Genomic DNA, 24,901 nt, shown 5'->3' with positions numbered 1-24,901 from the left:
CAAAGTAAGAAAGGTGTCCACCTGACAGGGTAGTGTCAAAGCCCAAATGAGATAAGGAGAGTGTGGCGGCTGTATTAGTGCCCTGCTCCAATATCCCTTCAACAGAAACTGCTATGAAAAGCAGAGCTGCTTGACAGCCCCCAGCTCCCTCACCTTGGAATCCACTGCAACATTTACACCCTGCCATGCTTCCTCTAGGCTTCCCCCAGCAAATGACTGAGCATGGTAGGAATGCTCAACAGCCAATTCTGGAGGGGAGGGATCCCTGCACATCAAATCTTGTCTTGACATCTGTTTCTCTGGGGACCTGAATTGACATAGAAGGCATCCATGCACCAGGGTCAAAAACTCGAGATGAAATTAAAAAGTTCTGGAAGACACTATAAAATGGTTTACTTCATTAAACAAAGGTCATTTTACTCCAGAATCTTTAAAGAACAGCTACTACTACATAAAGAAATCCAGTGGCTTAGCAGACAAAAAGTTATCAACAGGTTACTTGAGCTGAAAGGGTTCCTTTTAAGACAACAGAAGGCTAGATTTGGTTGAATACTTTGAAGATGAAGAATGGCTGCAGAAACTAGCCAATGCAGCATTTACTCTTCAGTCTCTGTAAGGTATGAAGAAAATGTTTTTGAGTTCAAGGAACAAGATTCTTGGATTTAAAAGGAAAATGCACTTTTGGAAAACATCATATTACAAAAAGAAATCTTGAAATGTTTCCACTGCTGTTTGGGCTTGAGTGAAGGATCATCAGTAAGTCTCATGTCTTACTGGAAACCACCTGGAAAAGCTGCAGGACCAAAGTGAACTGATTTTCCTTCCCTTTCAACACAAGTATATCACTGAGCAGGAACTCCTTTTCTGAATCTTCTGATTGTGAGAATTTGACTTGAGAAAAAAAGGAAGAAGGGCTGCAGTCTTAAACATTCAAGATGAGTTTTACTGATCTGTCCTTAACAAGTTCTAGATTTCTGTGAAGACAAGAATATTTTGCTACTCATAGGAAAACAATGAACATTCGCAGTTTTCAACTTCTCACATATATGAACTCTTTTTCTTATTCAATGAACATCAAGAGTAAGCTAAGAAATTGTCTGATTTCAGTTGAAAAGGAATTTCTATGTGCTCGCTTATCTCATGTTTGACCCTGAATTGATATTTGTGAAGCAAAAAACAAGCACACAAGGTAAATATAATTTTTACATTAAAGAGGCAAACTCACGGTAAAGAGAGAAATATAATTTTTATTTTAAGATTCAAAAATAACACTTTTATGCATATATGAGCCTATAAAAGAAGGCATTTTCTAACCGCTAGGCCTACATTTGAGCCTGATTATATCACTGAGGAAGAAAATACTTTTTCAAAGTCTTGTATAAAATTGTGTCTCGGCAATATTTTCATTCATATTGCTTTGGCTTAGGGTTTTAGTGGCTTTACTATTCAACACTGTCAATAAATAACATTAATTAAAATCAATTTACAACCTTTATTTAAATTAAATGTGCTGAGTCTACATTAAGAAAAATTAAGTTCCATTTTGGCTTAAGCTAGTTATGCGAAATTTATTACGTTTCTTATGAGTCTGCAAAATTTATGAAAAGATAAAAGAGATTAATTTCAGGGAAAGTAAGCTAAGCTTAATTACAAGGGCATTGTATTTTCCCCTAAGAAAAGTTGGCAAAAATGCCATTTTTAGTTTTAAATATAGGGGGAAAACTACTCTTGCACATACCATATCTCATTTGGATCTTACATGGTAGGCATTTGTGCTAAGGCCTATTTGGTTAAGGTAAAAAAAGATAAAGTAGTAAAGTAAAAAAAAGAAAAGAACTGGAATTTCCTCTATCTGCTCTACAAACTTGTATTAGAGCTGATATCCTTTGTGGGATGGGGGAACCACACAAAAAGAAACAGCTAATGAATTTGCCATACAAACATATCCACAGAAAAAGAATAATCTCTGCTCAAAAGAACACTGACAATCATCAATGAATTGTATATCTACAACTTACTGATCAAGCTAATGTACCATGAGCTGTAGATACAATAATTTTTATTTATGAGTTCCCAAGATCAGAAAATTATTTTAAGTGTTCCTCCAGTGTAAAAAGATTGAGAAAGGCTGAAAGCGAATATCAGTAATGGGACAATTGAAACCATGTTTCCCTAATAGGAAGCAATGAGAGTAACATGGCATCACTTCTGTGATATTCCTGCCAACGATGCATAACCTGAATCCACTAATGAGGAAACACCAGACAATCCAAATTAAGGGTCTTTGTTCCAAATAACTGGCCTGTAATCTTCAAAAGTGTTAAAGGAATGAATGTAAAGATCAAAGAACTGTTCCAGATACGTGAAAACTAAATGCAACCATGATTTTTGAATGGAATCTTTCTGTTACACAAGATAGTATTTGAACAACTGGAGAAACTCCAATAGGGTCTGAGGAATAGATGATCTAATACATCAATGTTAATGTCCTGATTTGAATGGCTATATTGTGAGTATGCAGGAGAATATCCTTGCTCATAAGAAATGCATACTCAAGTGTTTGAGGGTGATGGTGCATTATGCTGGCAACTTATCAAATGGTTCTGGGGGCAAAATAAGCTCCTAGTACTATACTTGGAACTTTCCTGAAAGTTAAAAATAAGGGGAAGGGGAGAAATCTGGACGTCATTCTGGTTTCCATCATCTGTTACTACCTTTGCCTTGTCCCCACACTTTTGTCACCCACTCATATCATCACTAAGTCCTCCCAAGTCTACCTCTTAAGTAGCTCTACAATCCATCCCACTTCTCTAGTACTGTTTAATAAGCAGATACCATCAGTCTCTTGCCCAAACTATTTGAATAGCATCCCAGTAATCTCTCTACCTTTTGTCTCCTACCCCTCTCATCTACCTTCTATATGCTGCCAGAACGTCGAATGTCCACACCTCAGTGGCAGTTTGGCAACTTTTTACATGCTGAACCCTTTGCCCAAATGAAGACAAAATATTAAACAGATAAAGAGAGATCTTGTGAGGGAGGAAGGTAGGAGGGGAGAGGAGGACGGTGTGCACAGAGTGAATTAGCAACCCCTGAGTAAATCTGCAGAACTTTTGAAAACTACTCTAAGATAAAAATCTAAACTCCTAAGCACAGTACACAAGATGTTCTTAATCTGGGCTCAACTCTATTCATCTTCAATACACAATGGTTTGTCTTAAACTGTACATTACCCAACAATATTGATCCACTTGTATTCTCTCAGTATGCTATATGTTCTGTCTGTATCTTTGTAGAGGATGTTTCCTTCTCTTTGACATATTTCTTTGCCCATCCTTTACTAACTCTGACAATGTAAGTCACCTTCCCTCACTCTTCTCTTCTTCTGTGTCATAGAACTTGCTGAAAATGGCAAGCACAGATCTTGCATACAAGGACCTCATCCATCCACTTATAAAAAGGGCAGAAAATAGTGGTGAAACATTTAGGGAAAAGTTGGGGAACACAGTAAGAGAAAAAAGTACAGTAACTATCAGGTTGACAAAGGCGTAAGCTTGAGCACAGAGGACTGACTTGATTAACATATTGTGAATTATCTCTTTTTATATATATTATAGGAAGCAGAAGGCTAGAAAAGTGGACATGTTTGCTACTTCAAGTGTCTCACCTTCCAATTCCATGAAGAACTACTTTTGCTTTTTTCCTCTTTTTGAAGTTAGCTGACACCACGTATCAAGCATATGTTACAATGCTGAGCTTTAAAATGCAGGACACAACAATGCATACATATAGACAATAAACAGGCTTTTCCACTTTCAGGAAGTGATATTCAACTGTCCATATAACTCTACTACTGTCCATATATTATATTACCTCCTATAATTTCTAAAAGTGATAACCAACAAATACATAGAAAATTCATAGGGTAATTTTTCCATTTCCTAGGATATATTCAATAACTTCTCTTGTAGACTGCTAACTAAAAAGAATGACAAATAAAGATTTTTAAAACATGAAAATTAAAGTGTCCATCTTAAACTGTTACCAGATATTTCTATTTCTTTGTGGTAGTTCAAGACTGAAGTCTACTTTTGGGGGGAAAAAAACCCTATGACTGAGCAAATAGATCCCTCCTACAGGTCTTTTAGGTAGAGCAGTGCTGTCACCCTGGCTTGGAGCTCGAGGAGTGTCAGGCTTGCATAAGAAAGCTGAAATCTGTGTGAGGAAGGTTAACAATCACAGAAGTCATTCATTACTAATTCAGTCATTCATCATTCAAATATTGAGTGAAAAAATGGATGAAAGACACAGAGTTGACTAAAGAAGATATTAAAGGGTTGATAAACACATGGAAAACGTGCTCAACAACATCAAGGAAACGCAAATTAAAACCACTGTGCAATACAACTTTCCATCCACAAGAACTGCAAAAATTAAAAGAGACCAAACGCCACCAAATGTTGGTGAAAATAGGAAACAATGGAAACTCTCATACATGGTCAGTGTGATTGTAAAATGGCACAACCACTGTAGAAAACCATTTGGCAGTTTCTTATAAAAACACACACTTACCCTGAGAGCTAGCACATATACCTCCTAGGTACTTACCCAGGAGAAATGTCCACAAATAGATTGGTAGAAGAATGCTTATAGCAGCTTTATTCAAAACAGCCAAAACTAAAAATAACTGAAATGTTCATCAATAGGAAAATGGATAAATAAATTGAGATATATTCATACAGTGGAACAGTACACATGAAAAAAAAGGAATGCACTTCTGATACATACAACATGAATATCAAAAACAACATGTTGAATGAAAGAAGACACACAAAAAAACAACACTATGTGATTCTATTTATACGATGTTTAAGAATACAGACAACTAACCTATGGTGATAGTAAACAGAACAGTAATACCCGAGGGTGGACTGAATGAAATGGAATATGAGGGAAATTCTGGAAATGACAGAAATATTCTATATTTTGATTGAGGTGTTAGTTACATAGGTATATACAACTGTCAAAACTCATCTGTGCATTTCACTTTACATAAAAAGCACCTCAATTAAAAATGTATATACTAATTGAGGACAATGCAAAAACTTCTCTGCTGTCTTTGACTCTCCCATTGTGAGCCTGTTATACACTGAAGATTTTGGTTTTCTTTGCTCTTGGTCCAATAGTTGGGTCTTCCCTACACTAATACCAGATACGATCACATCAGAGAGCCAGGATAAAAGCCCAGTTTACTGATTTTTCCACCCCAACAGGAGAAGTGGCAGTTTTCCCAGAGTCCATAACTCCTAGTATTGAGGAGTCAGCACATGGTTCACTGTGAAATGTTCTGTAGCAGGTAGAGAGAATTCTGAACAAAGAATATGATAGAGCCACATAAGCAACTGTACTAAAAGAACAACATCTGAAGACACTACCCTAACGAGGCAATGACCACAGGGACCAAAGAAAACCAGAATCTGTTAAATTTCAGAAATAACTCAGCATCTTTAATGAAAGCCTCAACACTATCACAATGAGCAAGTACGGACTCAAATCCTTTTAGCTGTCACCTTTACTCTGCCTCACTATCATTTTACGAGAAAGTTTTGAACTTCAGAAAAAGCACACCACTGTAATATAGAAAATTCATTTTCCATAGAAAACTAGCAAGTCTGTTTTCTTAACAGGATTCCCATCTTAATAAGCATAATTTTCGCATGGCAACCATTGTAGACCACAAAGGGAAATAAAAAGTCTTCTTACTATTTGCTTTTTAAATTGAAGAATCCTTATCTAATTTGCTACTGCTTGATGCCCCCTTGCCTGGGTTCCTGGGAGGTTTTAGTTGGTATGTGTGCAATTAGAACTCAGGTAACTCCTGCCTGGTTTTCTTTTCTTGCTCTCTGAGGCAAAACAGTTACCTCATTTAGATGAATATGCCAGAGAATCACTATTCACAGGTAATCTCTCCTCTTCCTCTTCAAACTCTTGGCAGGAAGGTTGAATGGACATATTGGGGCAAGATACTGCCTGACTGCACTGCACACAGTGTGGCTTCAGAAAATGTGTATTTGAATTGACAAAGAGAAATGTATAAACTCTAACATGTGCCAGGCACTGGGGATACAACGCTGACCAAGACATAAGCCCTGCATCAAAAAGAAATAAAGTGTAGTGGCTATATATTGTTTAAAAATTATGAGAAAAACATCTACCCTAGTTAGACCTTTGTAAGATATACGGATGAGCAAAATTTCTAAAAGTTATATAATTATAGTAGAAACCAGGTAAAATAAACTTCATTCTAGCTTGGTTCCATCACTGCCCACCAATGTCCTTACCTGATAATACTATGGTGACTGAAAAAGCAAAAGAAGCAGAAAACCATCACCACTACCAAGAAAATCCAAAAAGAAAAAAACCGATCTGAAACATTAACTCTAATACCAAGAAACATTCATAATCCACTTAAAACTTTTTTCTTTCTTTTTTAGTAAAGACTGAGAGCTATTATTTTTTAAATGGTAGGAAGTATTATGATTTTCTCACAAAGATCTTCTCTATTTATGTAGAAATAAAGCAACACTGTCGTAATGATTGAATCAGTAAATTAGATCCCTATGTAATGATCTGTAATGTTTCAGACAAAAAATTTTTAAAATTTTTCAGGTTATAGAACAGTATTTCTGGACAAACCTAACAAGGCAGTAGTTGTAAAATACTCTCAAACTTCCAAACACTCTCAATTTCAGCACAAACAATGCTGTGTTGTACACTCAATCTAAAACTAAGAGAGGAAGCATTGTGGGTTGGTCACAACTCGAATTCCTTATCACAATGAAGACTGCATAAGGATTTTACCACTAAACTCAGCCATTTAAATAACTAGTAAGACAATAACAGTGGTCACTGCTCCCCAAAACTACTGATTTTCAGATTTGTTAGAGGGAACATTTCTTAGAATTTCAAGTTTCTGAGTAGGATTCCTTCATTCTGAAGTTATTCCTCTCACCTAAACAAAATTAAGAGTGCTAACTCAAAAGAATAATTAATTGAATGTCATAAAAATACGCCTTCTTTTTTCTACTGCAGCAATACTTGAGATACAGAAACCAACATTAGTAAGGAACCTTATAGGTTAAGAAACCTGTTTTATATTCAAATTAGTAAAGATGCTTCCACTGCATTCATGTAATCAGCAAACATTTACAGAGTGCTAAGAACCAACACTGTGCTAGGTACAGTATATTCATTTAATCTAGAACCCTGAGATCATTATTTCCATTTTCCAAAACAGGAAACAGGCTCAGATTAAGGTCGCTTGCCCAAAGATTTATAAAGATTTAATAACATGTTTGAAACTCAGATATGTCTGAGCCAAGGATTATGTTCATTCCACTAGGCCAACTTGACTTCCAACAAGGTATAATAAAGACCTGGCAGTAGCAAAAGAAACAAAAGGCACAGATAACAGGGACATGACACCACTATAACTATCCCTTTCATATAAAAGCTTCTTCTTAAATAGAGACCACTCTCCTTTCTCAGACCCCTAAACATCGCCTCTCTTCCAGGCAGGGCCACAGATAGGAGTTCTGGGACCTAGCACAAAAAAAAAAAAATCTTTTAGGCTCCCCATCAGCAAAGTAAAAGAAATCACATGAGATGTGTCCTACACCTCCTTCAGGAACAAAACAAAGGGTCTCAGTAATTTGTACAAGCACCCCACAGCTAAAAACTCAGGCACAATTGCTTTTGCTTACTAGTTACAAAGTACTCTTAAAGCTATGTTTGACTGTGTAATGTAGCTCCATACTTCCATATGATTACAAGTATTTTGAGAGTATGAACTGATAAGATTTTAGGCAAAACTACAAAATCAAATTCTATAGACTCTAATCCAAAGAAGCTATCCAACTTTGTCATCTTGCTTCCTTAACAATTCTCAACACAACTGAGAAATAATATTACCCATTATTGAATCTTACTTTGTGCAAGGCCTTGCTAAATGTTTTACATATGAAACCTGATTTCACTGTCAAAACTTACGATGTAGGTTCTATTTTACAGATGAAGAAATGAGGTTCATAAACTAAACTGTGTAATACTGCCTCTCAAGCACTATCCATCAAGGCAGTCGTTCCTCTCAATCTCTGTCTTTCTGAATGGCACTCACAGGGCAGTGGAAATCACAGTACTGTGGTCAAAGACAAACAATTCCTGGCTCCAGCGAAGCTAATAGTTTTAGATCCGATGTAAGAATAAGAAATAATATTAATATCAATGAAGAATACTAAGAAATAGATCATTTCAGCACAATGTCAAAGCCAAATTGACAGTGAAACAGCTACATAAAACTGAGGTCATAAAACTCAGTGGTTAAGAGCCCAGCTTATTAATTAAATAACAATACAAACTCTAATTCTACCACTACCTAGCTATGCAACCTTGAGCAAATTACTCAATGTCTTTAAATCTCAGCTACCTCATCTGCAAAAGGGGATTAAAATGGTACATCTATCTCAAAGGATTATTGTGAGGATTAGAGAGAGAATGCATGTAAAATGTTTAAAGATGTGTCTGACACCTAGTCAGTATTTAATATGTTATTCTTACTAGCTATTAAACAAACTTCTGTTATCAATTTTAAGAGAAGGCTTTAAAATGGGCTACTTCACCATGAGAAAAGTATGACATCAGAAGAAAGGAGGTCAGCAGTCAATGGAGATATCTAACTCAAATCTTTACTCAATTTGGGTACTACTTAGAAGGTTACAGTAACTATCTTGCAAACTAAAACATACCAAAGGTTACATGGGGAAGGGTGCAGTTCCGACTCTTTTTAGGTGGCAAGAAAAATTAGCAACAGTCAGTGGTACTTAAAGTGTAGTCTGGGGACCACTAGGAGTTGCTCAGACCTTCCAGGTCTTCAAGGTCAACCCAATTTTCATAACACCAAGAAGTTATTGGTCTTTTCTCTCTCATTCTCTCCCAAGTGTATATAACTTCTGACTATACAACTTACGATCATGCTATTGCTCTGATGGCTAATATAATTGTGTTTATGTTACTAAAATTTCTCAATTTTAATTTCTAATACAATAAGTATCAAACTGCTGCCTAGATGGTCAGGAACATTATAAGCCATATAAAGACAATATTGATTGTCATATTAGTCCAAATTTCAAAAGAATGCTTTTTTAAAAAAAGTGTTGTTCTCAAAGTATGCTCCATCAAAATCACCGGGGGCGGGGGGGGGGGGGGGTGGTGGTGAGAGGGGAGGGGCAGTGTGTTAAAACACAAAAACCTGGACCCTACCCTAAATTCACTGAATCTTAAATAAGCACCTTTCAAGTAATTCTGTGAGCACACAAGTTGTTTCTTCCAAATGTGGAAATAATAATTGTTCACTTTTTGACCTTTTTATTTGAATAAAGCATACATACAGAAAAGTACCTGCATCCAGATCAAAAAATAGAACATTCTGATACCCTAGAACCCCTTCTAGTGACTCCTTCTAGAAATTAGCCCTCTTTTCTAGAAATTAGAATATACAATGGGGAAAGGATACTCTCTTCACTAAATGGTGTTGGAAAACTGGACAGCCACATGCCAAAGAATGAAACTAGACCCCTATCTTATATCACACACAAAAATCAAGTCAAAATAGATTACAGACTTAAACACAAGACCTGAAACCATAGAACTCCTAAAAGAAAACATAGAGGGTAAGCTCCTTGACACTGGTCCTAGCAATGATTTTTTTGGATTTGACACCAAAAGTAAAGGCAACAAAATAAAAAATGAAAAAGTGGGACAGCAACAAACTGATCAGATTCTGCAAAGCAAAGGAAACCATAAACAAAATGAAAAGACAATCTATGGAATGGGAGAAAATATTTGCAAATCATCTATCTGACAAGGAGTTACTATCCAAAATATGTAAAGGACTTATATGACTCAATAGCAAAAAAAAAAAAAAAAACCCCAAGCAATGCAATTAGAAAATTGGGAGAGAAACTGAATAGATATTTTTCCAAAGAAAACTATAGATGACCAACAGGTTCCTGAAAAGGTGCTCCACATCACTAACCATTAGGGAAATGCAAATCAAAACCACAATGAGATATCACCTCACACCTGTTAGATTAGCTATCAAAAGACAAGGGACAACAAGAGTTGGGAAGGATGTGGAGAAAAAGGAATCATTGCATACTACTGGTGGGAATGCAAACTGGTACAGCCACCATGGAAAACAGTAGGAGGTTCCTCAAAAAATTAAAACTAGATCTACTATTTGACCCAGCAATCCCACTTCTGGGTATATATCCAAAGGAAATGAAAACAGAATATCAAAAAGATAACTGCACTCTCACTCATTGTAGCTTTATTCACAAGAGCCAGGATATGGAAACAACCTAAGTGTCTATCATGGATGAATGGATAAAGAAGATGTGATACACACACACACACACACACACACACACACACACACACACACACAATGGAATATTATTCAGTCATGAGAAAGAAGGATATCCTGCCATTTGTAGCAACTTGGATGGACCCTGAGGGTAATATGCTAAGTGAAATAAGCCAGACAAAGACAAGTATTTCATGGTATCTCATTTACATGTGAAATCCAAAAAAAAAGAAAAAAGTCAAACTCACAGAAACAGAGTAGAAAAGTGGTTGCCAGGGACCAGGAGTGGGGGAAATAAGGAGAGCTTGGTAAGAAAGTACAAGCTTTCTGTTGTAAGATTAAAAATGTCTGAGGATTTAATGTAAAATATGGTGACTAGAGTTGATGACAGTATAATTTTGCTAAGAGAATAGAACTTAAATGTTCTCACCCCAAAAAAAGAGAGAAATATGTGAGGTGATGGTGTGTTAATTAACTAGACAGAAAGAATCCTTTCACAACGAATATGTATATAAAATTACCATGATGTACACTTTAAATATCTTACAATTTTATATGTCAATTATACCTCAATAAAGCTGAAATGTAAAAAAATTCTGATACCCCAGAATCCCCTCTGGTGACTCCTTCCAGAAACTAGCCCCCTTTACCCACAAGGGTAACCACCATCATGACTTTAACACCATAAATTAATATGCCTATTTTTGAACTCTAAATAAATGAAATATAGTTTACACTCTTGTGACTGTTTTGGAGTTTCCTTTGTTTGTTTGGTTTTTGCTCAGCATTATGTCTTTAAAATTTGTCTATATTGTTAACTATATAATTGGTCCATTTTCATTCTCATTGCTGTATAATTTCTATTGTGTAAAAATACCAATGGCAAAAATACCATTTATATGCTCTACCTCTGATGGACATTTGTATAGCACAATCAAGTTTTAAAAGTGCTGTTACATGTTACTTGGAAAAATTTGTACTCTTGATATGTTCCACAAGCTTTTCTTTCTCCAATCTAAAATCTTTTAAAATTACAGTTGTTTAATTACCATTGACAACTTACAGTTTCAGCTTTCAAATACGGTCTGTGAGGTGGAGTAACATAGTATTACTACCTTTCCTAAATGAATTACAGCACTAAGGAATCAAATGGCAAATAAGGGGAAGCCTTTCTTTATAAAATTGTTTCTGCTAGTAAATGAAAAAGAAATGAGAGAATGAGAACACCACCATTTTGCAACCGCCAATAAACTAACGGATGGAGGCACCAAATATCAACAGCTGCTAACATCACAAAAGGAGGGACACCAGACACTAGGGGACTCCTAATGAAATAACACACCACCCCCTAGACAGACGGATCAACCAAGTCTAATAAAGCCTCTGGTTCCAGCTACCAGTTTGGGGAAATAAAAAGGACAGGTGAATGTGTTGTACTGTACTACGTATATGCTATCAGTCAAAACCAGACTATGAAAAACAGGTCAAACAGATAAATTTTAAGAAAAAGAAAGGTATGGAAAATAAATCTGTGGATTAAAAGAGACATAAAAGAAATAGCAACTCTTTTTTTAAATGGTCAAGATTAAACAATAGTACCTAGGGAGACATACTTGAGTGAGAGAATCATAAACACAAGGAAGTGAATATTGCAAGAGTAACTTAGAGGAGGGGAGTTACTTAGGGGAAGGAAAGAGGCTACGATTGAGTCAGGGCACATGGAGGAGATCTGGGATAGTTAGAAACTTCCATGCATAGAGCTGTGTGGTAGTTAAAGAATGCATCATCTTAATGTGCTACGGTCTACCTTTGTTTTATATAGTTTTCTGTATTTATCACTTATTTTACAATAAAAAGAAAGGAAAGAGTTAAAAAAATTAAAAGATTACAGATAAGATCTGCTAATCTAATAATAACTCCCCTACAGATTCATCAGCAATGGGCCAGTGTCATCTGGATTAGCTTCAACATCATTTTCATTCCAAACTGTCACAGTATCATCTCAAAATAAAGCAGAAGGAGATACAGCATTTGACAAAGTATCTTAAAATGCCTGATGCCTATCTTAATGATTCAAATACAAACTATTTGGTACAACATTCGGAATCATTGCTCCTGCAGCAGTATAACAGCTGTCAAATTTGGCAAATTCAACAAATTTGGGAATGCAATACATAGCCTCAAGTATTTACGTTTAGACACCTATTCACTCTGCTATTCCACAAACAGAGTTCAAAACAGTAATTCACTTGTGCAGCTGGGGAACAAGCCACAGCTGCCAGACTACTGGGCTTTTCTGGATTTCATTTAAGGACAAAGAGGCCATAATAATTCAAACTATACAGTGTCCAGATAACACTTTTACTTAAATAAACACAAGACTTTTGCATCTCTTTAAGATAAGCAGATGTGTGTACATAACCACTAGGCCATAATCATCTTATTTTGTAAAAAGTCACCATATATTTCAATTAGCAATTTGAAGAAATCTTTGGTATCTCATTTTAGAATTACAAAGTTCAATCATTTTCTAAAATTCAAAACTCTTGATTACATAAAAGCATAGTCATATAGACACTCTTTTGAGGTGTATGCTCTACTTCTTTCTCCTACCATTCTAAACAAAGTTTAATTAAGAAATTACAACAACAAAAAAATTAGGACCAGCCCAGTGGCATAGTGGTTAAGTTCACGTACTCCGCTTCAGCAGCCAGCAGTCCACAGGTTCGGATCCCAGCGGCAGACCTAGTACCACTCATCAAGCCACGCTGTGGCAGCATCCCACATAAAGTTGAGGAACACCGGCACAGATGTTAGCTTAGCTAATCTTTCTCAATTAGACAATCATCCTCAAGCAAAAAGAGGAAGATTGGCAATAGATGTTAGCTCAGGGTCAATCTCCCTCACATATACACAAATTATACAAAAACTACAGTGAATTACCATCTATGTGCTAGGTAATGAAGCAGATACATGACATGTAAAGAACAACAATCTTGCCCGCAGGACACCTTGAAATCTAGTTGGAAATGTAAGTACGTACTTTGTATTATCAATTACTTGGTTTTGTGTTATGCTCTGGATATATAATAGAAGTTCCAAGAAGGAAGAAATCTTACGTGACCAGAAACAGGACACAGCTCTGCGCATGAAAGATGCTCAGTAATTACCCATGGATGGAACACACAAATAAACAAAAAGAACTGGAGCAGTTAGTTGCACATATATATAGAATTGAGTCAGGTCCTCAACAACTAGCACCACAAAATTTGCTTCTCGACAAAAAGGAGCCCTAAAATCTGAATATATACCTGTAATATTGCATAGATTCTAAGAGGCACACATTTTCTTCATATTTCAGCTTCTCAGAAATTGACAGCTTGCCATTGTTTAAATAGCAGCATTTTTTCTTTTCTACTTAGTAGTTAGAATAATTGCATACCTCAAGCTTCTTAGATTTCATCAAAATATCAATTGATTCTAAAGAGAAATGTTATAGTATGTAACGTGATTTCAAAATTAATCACTTACTACATGCAAATTTAGATGTGTAATCTCAATTTTTATAAATAACAGTTCAAAAACTTAAATGAAACCTGAACACCTTGCAACATCAAATCCTATGAGTTTTGATTCTTAAAATTTAAAAACATAAAAGAACATAATTATAACCAAACTCATACAACACATCTTCCATAAAATCTACACTATGTACATTCCCTAACAATACTGCAAATGGTACTGCGAGGAAAGTAACTGCAAGTAACGTAAACAAACCTCAGTTATAGAAATAGTGAAGATATTCCTTCTTTCTTACAATAAAACATAGCAAGCTAGGGATAAGAAAAAAAGAAAATAATCTTTGTTGCTGTATTTTTATCTATAAGCAGAAGGATAAAATAATGTAAAGGGTAGAAATTTTACTGAAAAGCAAATAGAAAGGGGTTAATTTCATATTAACTAAATTAATTTCATATTCATTTATAAACTTCCCTAAAGAAAAACTCATATGATCAACATAATGTAGTAGTATAAAACAAGCAACCTGGCATTATTTTATTTTGACTGGGGGAGATGCTAGGTTTTTCAAAAAAGTAAACAACGAATTTGCCAATGCCTGAGTATTATCGTTTAGCTAGGGAAACATTTTATAGTCTACTGGAAAACTGCAAGCAGGCGTGAATTAAACTGCTGACACACCCTTAAGTAGAGCACCCTCCACTCGAAAGAAGCACTAGTCTCATCACAGCAAGAACTTACATCAAATAAAGAGCTTCCCTACCAATCTTTTATCATCACCACCATCAACATCTGCATAGAAAAGAATACGAACGAGTGAAATACATTAATCAATTAAGGGAAGACTAAACCGTAGCAGCAGGAGAAGCTGCATGTATATGTGCACTCATGAGTATGTGTATGCTCTACTTTTATAGCTCCATTTCTGAACCTATAGGTAGATTTTGTTTTGCTTTTGCTGATAGGAATTACGGCCATCAGTTAATCTGACTTTTGCTACATACAGGGCTAACCTTGGGCTGGTTACTTAATCTTTGCAGTCTCCAGTTTCATCATTAAAAAAGGAAATATTATTTTTTGAGTATCTGCTATATGCCAATCACTGCACTAGATGTTTTATATAAATTCTCTTTTAATCTTCAAAAGAATGCTACCAGATAATCAGTAGTATCCTCACATAACCAAACTCAGTCACCTAAACTTGAGGCAATCACAAGTCTACCTAACTCCAAAGCCCCTTTCCTTTACTATGTGGTAACGATAATGCCTAAATTAACACCTAAACTAACTGACATATAGAGTAATTCTAATTCTAACAAAAGATGACATAATTTACATGCTCTGTTTTAAACATAAAGCTACACAAGTGTAAGGGACAAACAGTATTTTATTGATAAAGTTATTCCATCACACTACTACCCTCCGTACCTGGGACAGATGCTTGGCACTTATGAATAGCACAGAAAAATAATAAATATGAATGTACACAACTACAGTTCAATACATTAAGTATGAACGATAAAACATGGGATAACTAGAAACTATAGTCTATTTTTCTACAAAACATGTTTCTGTAATGGGAATTGGTCCATTCGCTTATCATTAAGGGATGAGGTCAGTATGATGTGGAAGTCACATTGGTCCACAAAGGATTTTCTCCAGCACAGTCATGTTTTAAAGCCATCAGAGACGCGCTTTCTCACAGAGAGAGCCTTAGCAATATATCATGACCTTAAGAAAGAACCTGAAAATCCTGTAGAAGAGGGCAAGCAGAGGCTGGTTAATGGCTTTAAGAACTATCTGGTCAAGCTGTGAGAACAGATAAAGAAGCCATGAAAATATTTTCCCCGTGTTAGTTTATTTTTTTAAAGGGGTTGGGGGTAGGGAGGACTGATAAAAAAGGCTACATCCTGGATCAGAATTTTTAATTTTGACACTTTATCTTAAGTCAAATTGAATGCCCTCATGGACCAACATCTCAAAAGCGAAGGCATAAATCCTAGGACTCAGAATTAGCTAAGTGATGTTGGGTGAAAATGTTTCGCTGTATTAATTTTTTTTATTTTTATTTTTATTTTTTTTGTTGAGGAAGATTCACCTGGAGCTAACATCTATTGCCAATCTTCCTCTTTTTTGCTTAGGAAGATTCGCCTGGAGCTAACATCCACCGCCAATCTTCCTCTTTTTTTTTTTTTCCTATGTGAGCCCCTGGGACAGCATCGCCACTGACAGATGAGTGGTATAGGTCTGGGCCCAGGAACCACTGAAGCAGAATGCACTGAACTTAGCCAGTAGGCCACCAGGGCTGGCCCAGCCGTATTAATATTTTTATTAGAATTGTTACTGGTTTTGTTAGTACACAGATTACAAAGTTGCACAGGTTTCTGAGGGGCTGGTCCCTATTTTTAGGGTCTGATTTTGCAGAACTTTAGGTTTTTTCCAGAGACACATATACTGCTTTATATAAGTTAAACAGAACTGCTTACATCATGGTACTTAAGGAAATCCAGTGTCACCACCTACTTTATTTAGACCCAGTCTGACTTCAGTATTTGCTGTTACTGGGTAAAACTAATCTGCACTGAGAGGTTAAACTTTACTGCTGCTAAACACTTCCGAACTACTTTGTCAAACCAAAATATTGCCCATGTTTATTTTTGCTTTAAGAAATACTAACAGAAAGAGTTGGAGCAAAATATTTGGAATTAATAAAAATTAGGAAATAACATTTAAAAATACAGATTACAATAAAGAGGTACAACATACGATCCCCAAATTCTCTCAAAATTATGCTACATTAAATTTAAATTTTAGTGAACACTATGTATTCAAAAACCAATATTTTGAGTTAGTTTCTTTAATTTTATAATGATGCCACAGGGAGGATGATATTCATTACAATAATAATACAGGTTTTCCCCTTAGGAGTGATCTTTTTAGTTTAGATCACACCACACTTGAAATTATTTTCTTTATGAAAATATCAAATTATTAAGGAGAAAACAATATTTACCTATCTTAGTCACAGATAATACATGTTTTACTAAGTTGAACAACAAAAATTGGCTTCAGCATTCAAATCTCTGTCTGCTACATGTGTCTAAGACACTTCCAGCACTTGAAGAACGTCAAAGCCTAATCAAAATTTAATTCTGGTAATACAAGTTATCAAAAATTAAAAGTTATTAAATTTTGTACCTGAAATTTTGTTTTGCATTAAGGAATTTTTAATGTACTTTTTATGACACTCTGAAACAGATGCATGCTGAAATATCAAATCATTAAAGTCAGAAGTACCAACAGAGCATGCCTACCACTTTAAAAACGGGAGGAAAGGATACAGGAGCCGGCAGAAAAGGGGAGAAAATGTTATCTTGAACAGAACAAGTATAACAATCTGATAAACAAATGTGATGTAAGCATCCCCCACCAGCCCAGATCGCATCTGTCTGCTTTATATCAAATGTCCTTTGGACCTTGACCATTCACATCACCTTCTATCGTTTCTGTCAATTCATCCTTATTACTATAACATTCTGAATTAAATTCTGGCTCAGGGATTAACAAAAGGTCAGTAACAGCTCCGAAAGTCTGTTGTTCTTCATTGCCTAAGTTTAGATGATTTGTTTTCAAAAACTTTCATGATGGAACATATGCAAAATTTTCAAGACAGAATTGGCAAATTTATCTTTCTTATGGAAAAAATAACAATAAAAATACTGATCAAGAACAATTTCCACTGTGAGTAAAACAGGAAAAAAGTATCAACACTACACAGTCCTACATAAAATGTTTATTAAACAACTAGAATTCATACTGCTAAATGAGTATTTACTCTCCTTACTGAGCTGATTAAAGCTTTCGAAGCTGTGCTCTTGTTGATTTTCTACTTCTTAATCTCAAAGGTTTTGTTTCTTTACTCCTCCTTCCTTCTCTCCGGTCTCTGAAGAAAACAGTGATCCCTGTCATTTCCAAGACTAATACCACCAGCCCTTGGGATTTTGTCTATCCCTACACCTCCTCTAGAAACTTGCTCTGTTAATCCTCCTCCTGCTTAAAGGTTCAATTTCTTTAATCTCACTGTTGTCACTCTTTCCATGAACATTCCCAAGTATATGACATTGATTCTTGAATGCAAAACAATGTTAATGAGTGAAGCCTTATACATAGGAAGGGAGTCACCCAATCCAACTATACAAATTCAAAAAACAATAAAATTCAGTTTTCTTTTCAGTTCACTCTTCAACAGAGCTCTAGTCATAGAATGAAAATAAAGGAGGAAGCAAAATTCAATGTCATAAAGTATGTAACAAGTAAAGGCTATATGGCAACAATTTCTAATCTTTATTTTTCAGTAACCAAGGACTTCTTGGTTACGCCAAATTATCCCAGATATGATTCTAAGAAATGAATTTTAAAAGGCACTTTTTGTTAGAGTGCTATGACTTTCAACAACCAATTGACTCCAAAATTTATGAATTTCCTATATAGAGACAGATATGTTACAAACCTTTGTTCTTATGCTTATGTTTAATTTTTCTTTTAAAAATTAAACTAATCTGTTTCTTAAATATTGTTTTTAACAGATTAACACTGTGATTTTTATTTATTATTAATCACAGGTTTGGGGCTAAAGAATAACATTTTTTTCCCTAAATACTGGAATCTCAATCAGAACTCTGATTTTTCCTCCAAAGTTTATGATTTTAAAGGTTTACAACTTACACGTATTGGCGAAAAAAATTTATAAAATTAAGAAAACAAAAATGTGGAAGCATAAGAGAAACAAAAAGGATTCACTTGTAACTGATAACTTTTCCATCACTGTCACTTCCTTTTTGCAGCTTCAAATAACCTCTTCCTCAGTTACTTTCTTGATTATTCTCAACTTAAACAAAATCTAAGTCACGTCCAATCCTATTCCTAAGCACTGAAAGATAGGATTTATTTTATATTAACTATAACTGTCACATTGATCTAATCTAACAGCATCTTGATCCAACGGTAAAGTTGCATTACAGTAGACTACCTCCTATAAACCCCTGTAGGGGCGAGACTACAATTACTCACGTCAATTTGTACATGATATATATATAGTTCCGACTTAAAAGGACAGGACGCAATTTATGGTAAAGCCCAGGGTAATGATTTTACTTGGCAAAGGACACAGACATAATTTCTAGTAAATCCAAGAATAAAATCTGTGGCCTTTTTGACCCAATTCACTATTACAACCTGCTTCTCCTTAGATGCATTCCCTTTCCAACTCCTATTCTTCTTTTCTAGGATCTCCCATTACGTAACTCACATATGCAATTTAGTAACTATGAAACTCTCCTTCTCGCAGGCCTTTCCCTCTCTTTACTAAAAAGACTGCTGCTTTTAGGTTTCTCATTTATCCACTCTCACAGCTTCAACTACCACCTACAGTAGTGGTTCTCAAACTCTCAAAAATGGGGTCAAAGATTACTTGGGGGCAGGGGTACTTGTTAAAATGCAGATTCCTAGGACCTATGGCAAGAATAAAATCTATGGCTCCTTCTAAATTCAACTCTTCTAAAACTGCTTCCTAAGCACCTCTCAGCACTACTCTCAAACAGAATTAACAACTTTATGCTCTAATTGCTTCTATTCCATACCCATGTTCTGAAAGACCTTATTAACCTTTTTGTTTTCCACCTTTCCCATTAGGACCATATACTCCCAGAAGGCAATTTTGGGCTTCTCCATTTTAGGATTTCCATGGTTTGCAGAAGTTAGCTATCAGCAGGCTATCAATAAGTGCCAGAATCACACACGTACTGTCCAGATTAGAGGATAACTAACAAGTGATTGAATAAAAACAAGCAATATTTACTTATCATCCACTTTGCTCCACTCTGTGATAGGCTGAATTAGGAAGGCTTATAGTACAGTTTTCTTTGTCTTCCAAATTATGAACACATATATAAATTTCAGATGGACCCAGATAATATCAAGGATAAGAACACAGGCCTTGAAGTTAGACATTACTAAGGTAAAAACACAGATCCACCACTTAATATGATCTCAGGTAAGCTTGTAATGGTCTCAACTCTTAAATGAAGCTTATACTTAACAAATAAGTTTTAGGTGAGGATTAAAAAAGATAACATATATAAAGTACCCAATATCTGGCATTTGATGATAATCAGAACACGGCAGATATTATTCTTAGTAAGCCAAAATTTTCAAAGCAAACTGTTGAAGTATACGAGGCTAGGGAGAAATATCTTCCTTCTTTTCAGACAAATACAATAACTTCTTAAACTAAAGATAATATGTAGATTACTAACTTTTAAAAATCTAGTTTTATAAATTAAGTATATCACATTAATTTAATTATAAAAATTTGATGGTTTTAATTAATTTAAAATTTTAAGCAACAACCTAAAACAGAGCTTTTTGCTTAAAGTGGCTACCCAACTTACTCTTGCATATAGTTAGTGGTCTCTAGGAGCCCAGTAATAAAGAAAAGCTTGTAAAATTGATGCTTTCCTTTCTTTTCTTTTAAAGCATATTCTCCATTGCAAATTTAAATCCAAACAAAATTTGGTAGGTGGGTACAGGTATATATGCACATTTGCATGAATATACTCAATAGTAAATAAAGAGGTAGTAAATAAATAAATAAATAAGCAAATAAAGTAATACTAAATAAAGAGACAGTGTAGATGGTTTCCTTAGGCTTGCTTAAAAGATTTATAGAAATTTTACTTGGTGCTTTCCACAGAAGCTTAGCAATTGTTTCCAATAACTGGTTTTGTTAGGAACTTATTTTGCCCTATTACAAAGATCAAATCTAAGACTTAGAAGGTGTGAAAAATATAGGCATGTAAAGAAGAATTATTTTAGATTATCTATAATATCATCCAGAGATAATCACTTTATAAATTTGTCGTATCTCCTTCCAGTCTCCCTCTCTACAATGCGTAACAAATATACATTCTCAAAACTGGTATCATAGTAGGTTAAACTACATGAAAATGTTGATATTCAACTACTCATTGACCTACTAAAAGGGCAATTTCAGATAGTTCAACCTAATACCATATGCACTATATGTGTACAGACGTAAACGTACACTTTTACATTTTTCTAGACTTTATATTAAACCATGAACATTTTCCTACGCCTTCAACAGTCTTCCCAATATGACATTTTAAGGCTGGATGGTGGCCCAAATGAAGGGATATAATAAACTCATTTAATCATTTGCCTGAAACTGAATTATTTCCGGTTTTTCACCACTACAAACGATGCTGTTATGAACATCCTTGTGCCTAAATCTTTCTGTAAATCACTGATTTCTTTCCTTATGATAAATTCCTAGAAGTAGGCTTACTGAATCAACATTAATGAACATTTTAAATACTATTTAAACATGTTCCGAAAATGTCTACCATAAAAGAATTGACATTACCAATTTACATTTCCCCATTAGTACATGAGATTGCTTACTGCATCTCAAAACTATTTTTTTTAACAGTCTGAGAGATGATTTTACAAATCATCTATGTTTTGTAAACCCATTCTTAGAGAAAGGAAAGCTGACAGGCAATATCTACAGAAAAGGTAAAACAGGAGCACATTCTCAACATCAGTGGTTCTCAAAATTTGATATGCATAAGAATCATCTGAGAGGCTTGTTTAAAAATGAAAATTGCTGGATCCGATTCCAGTGATTCTGTCAATGGGTTCTGATGTAGATCTGTGCTTTTAACTACCACGCTGACTGACACAGAAGCAAGTGATCTCTGAATCACACCCGGACAAACAATACTGCAAACAGAGCACAAACGCTTTACAGGAATAACTACTGCAGCAATGAAAAGTATATTCCAAATAGCTGAGTAAGAGGTGAGTATTTCAGTTACTTCTTATTCAAGATACAAATATTAGATAATCATATAATGTCTTCAGACCAAAATCTGGCTTCATCTCTGCAATCACTGCTTAATTGAAAGCATAAATACTTTAAAAGTATATTAAAGTACAGTATTTTACCAACTAAGTATAGATATATTTTTAAGCACAAGTTTAACATTGGTTCTGCTATTTTCTGTGTCATTTAACGTTTAAGTTACACAACCTCTCTGAGCCTCAGTTTCCTCATTTTTAAAAATGACAATAAGAATGCCTATCTCATAAGTAACATAATTAGCACAGAAGTGCTTAGTACAGCATCTGGTCCAAATTAAGGGTTCAATTAATGTTTGTTATAATTATTATGATAAGATCATCATTTCAAAAGCACCTAATTCAATCAACCCACAAACTACCTTGCCAAAGCAACAAAGAGGACCATATACACAGCTTATCTGATAGGCCATATATGAAGAGATCACTAGTAACATAAAGGCTACCATTTTAAAAAGGCTATTTAAAAAAGAAAAAGATTACTAAAAAATATGCTAGATACTGAAATAAACCCTTTAACATCATTATCCTTGTTAGAGAGCACAGGAAAAACTGGTAGTGCCAGAATTTGATCCCAAAGTGTTCTTTTAAAAACTATTATTATAATTATTCTAAATAATTATCCTATTTAGAGAATATTGATATCAAAGAGATAAAATAGTGTTCTTAGCAAAAACATGCAACCCCTCCCTCTCAAAAAAGATATGAAAAGTGAAAGGAGATATTTCAGTATCACCCAGAACCTGATTATTTAAGAAATTTCATCCTTCCTCCACTCCAGATTCTTTAGCTTCCAGGTCAAGTGTAATACCTCACAGTAGTATTAATAAGTTGACTTCTTTTCTTTTTCTTTTCTTTCTCGCTCTCTCTTTTCTTTTTTTTGGTGAGGAAGATTGGCCCTGAGCTAACATCTGTTGCCAATCTTCCTATTTGTGCTTGAGGAAGACTGTCCCTGAGCTCACATCATGCCAATCTTCCTCTGTTTTGTATGTGGGATGCTGCCACAGCACGGCTTGATGAGCAGTGTGTAGGTCCGCGCCCAGGATTAGAACCTGCGAACCCTGGACTGCTGAAGAGGAGTGTGCAAACTTAACCACTACACTACCAGGCTGGCCCCTGAATTGGTTTCTTTTTAATGGACATTTTAGGAGTATGATTAAGGAACCTTAAAAATGTTCATACAATTGATCAAGGTCATCAAGAAGATTAGCGGCAGAGATTAAATCCAGGTCTTTTAATGTTTGCTCTAGGGCTCTTAAGAAAAGGCAGTTCCACTAGCACTAGAACTTCACAAAGCAGACTGCCTCTATATTTTACATGAAATATTGTCTAACTACAGAACAACTGTAGTATCTTCTATTTTTATAACCAGTCTTTTTTAAAAAGTAGTCAACATTTCTGATATTCACTTCCTTTCCTCCTATTTGCTCAACCCAATGCAAAAAAGTTTTAATGTACACCACTCCTGTCAAACTTATGATCAATAATTAATTTGTTGGTAATCCACCACTTAACATTTCAATATATATGAAATTTAGACACATCTTTGACCAAATCTCAAATGATATTAATATCCTTATGTTCATGTTATCAGTGTTCACGGAGAGTTTTTTTGGGGAGAAGGATTATAAACTTGTTACCCATAGAATAATAAAAGATTACAAACACTAGTGTTTAAATTACATTACAGTCTTCCATAATTAAGGTTTTAAGTATCTGAATTCAAGATAAAGCGTAGAATGATACTGGTAACATTTGCATCTTTCAAGAAACACTATGGTCTCAAACACTAAGGGCAAGCATTTAAGTATGTCACAAAGAAAAGCTCTCTTCATGTGGTGGTGAAAATATCATATACAATGGCAATTTTACACTCAATTGCTTCTATAGCAAGTTATTTAATTAATTTAAATGTTTTATATATGATTGAAATAGTACTCCATTACGGCAAGAATATTAACATGGTTAAACAATATAAATTGGGAAAGGACGGAAAATTCAGTATTTTTATATGCTGGGTTCTATACAAAACACATTACGTACTAGATAATTGGAGAGGTGGAGTTGGTGAGGAAGGGATAGAGAGGAGAAAATGTTCTTTCCTAATGCAAAGCTCTAAGCAAAACTTTAAAACAGGCAAAATCTTGGGCACCTGAGTCCCACTGTTCTTTCTGCAACACTAGTTCTATGCTACTCTAAGTTTTAGTCCTATACTTCTATATTTGAAATCAATTATTTGTTTAAAGGGCATAGAAGAAAGATGAAAACAAAGAGTATTAAAATATAATCACTGAAAACTCATTATCTCCTATATTAAGTTTTTAATTTGCTATATCCTTAAACATTACTTTAAAATAGCTGCTATATGTTTTCATCAATATTCCTTAGAATTGGTCCATCTCAGATTTCCTAAATGTTCTTATATCTACGAAACCACTGAGAAAAGCAAAAGAACAAAAAAGGATACAAAAAGCTAATACAATTCGCTCGTACAAGAACTTACCATAATTCCATTATTACAATTACAGCTAGAGCTTGAAACTGATTAAATTTACAAATGTTAAGAATATTCTGTTTCATTTAGATAACATAGGATAGTTAACATAAATTCTTACATTTTACAGATATACTCTTGTGATCAATACCAGTGTGTCTTGATACATACGTTAATGCTGAGCTAGGAGTAGAGAGCAGCGAGATATTTCAATATATTCAAGGCTACTAGTACCAATGAACTTTTTATGAATTGATGAATGAAATAATATAGAATCTCTAAAATTTCATAGGGGCACTCAAATTAACCATAAAATGACTGAGGCTACCCAAAACTTAAAGGAGAAAACAAAAAAGAAAAACTTACTATGGTAATTTAAAAAATAAGCGCTGCGGCTTTAAGTGGCCAGCAGTCTCACATCAACTCCAGGCTGCAATCACAACATCCATTAGAGTGCTCCACAGCTCAGAGCAAGCAAGCAAGTGGTTGTCAGTGCAGCCAGTAAATCACCTGATCCTATTACAAAA

The 24,901-nt window shown here is 34.9% G+C and overlaps 1 protein-coding gene across 10 annotated transcripts in view; it reads right to left on the bottom strand.

Moving 5' to 3' along the window:
* The window catches only part of FBXW7 (F-box and WD repeat domain containing 7), a 220,852-nt gene that overhangs the window by 97,868 nt on the left and 98,083 nt on the right, over positions 1-24,901 (bottom strand). The gene's annotated exons all lie outside the window — the stretch shown is intronic.

This window comes from Equus przewalskii, chromosome 2 (assembly GCF_037783145.1).
Source record: "Equus przewalskii isolate Varuska chromosome 2, EquPr2, whole genome shotgun sequence".
In the NCBI taxonomy this organism is placed as follows: Eukaryota; Metazoa; Chordata; class Mammalia; order Perissodactyla; family Equidae; genus Equus; species Equus przewalskii.
This window is presented reverse-complemented; position numbering and strand designations above follow the sequence as displayed.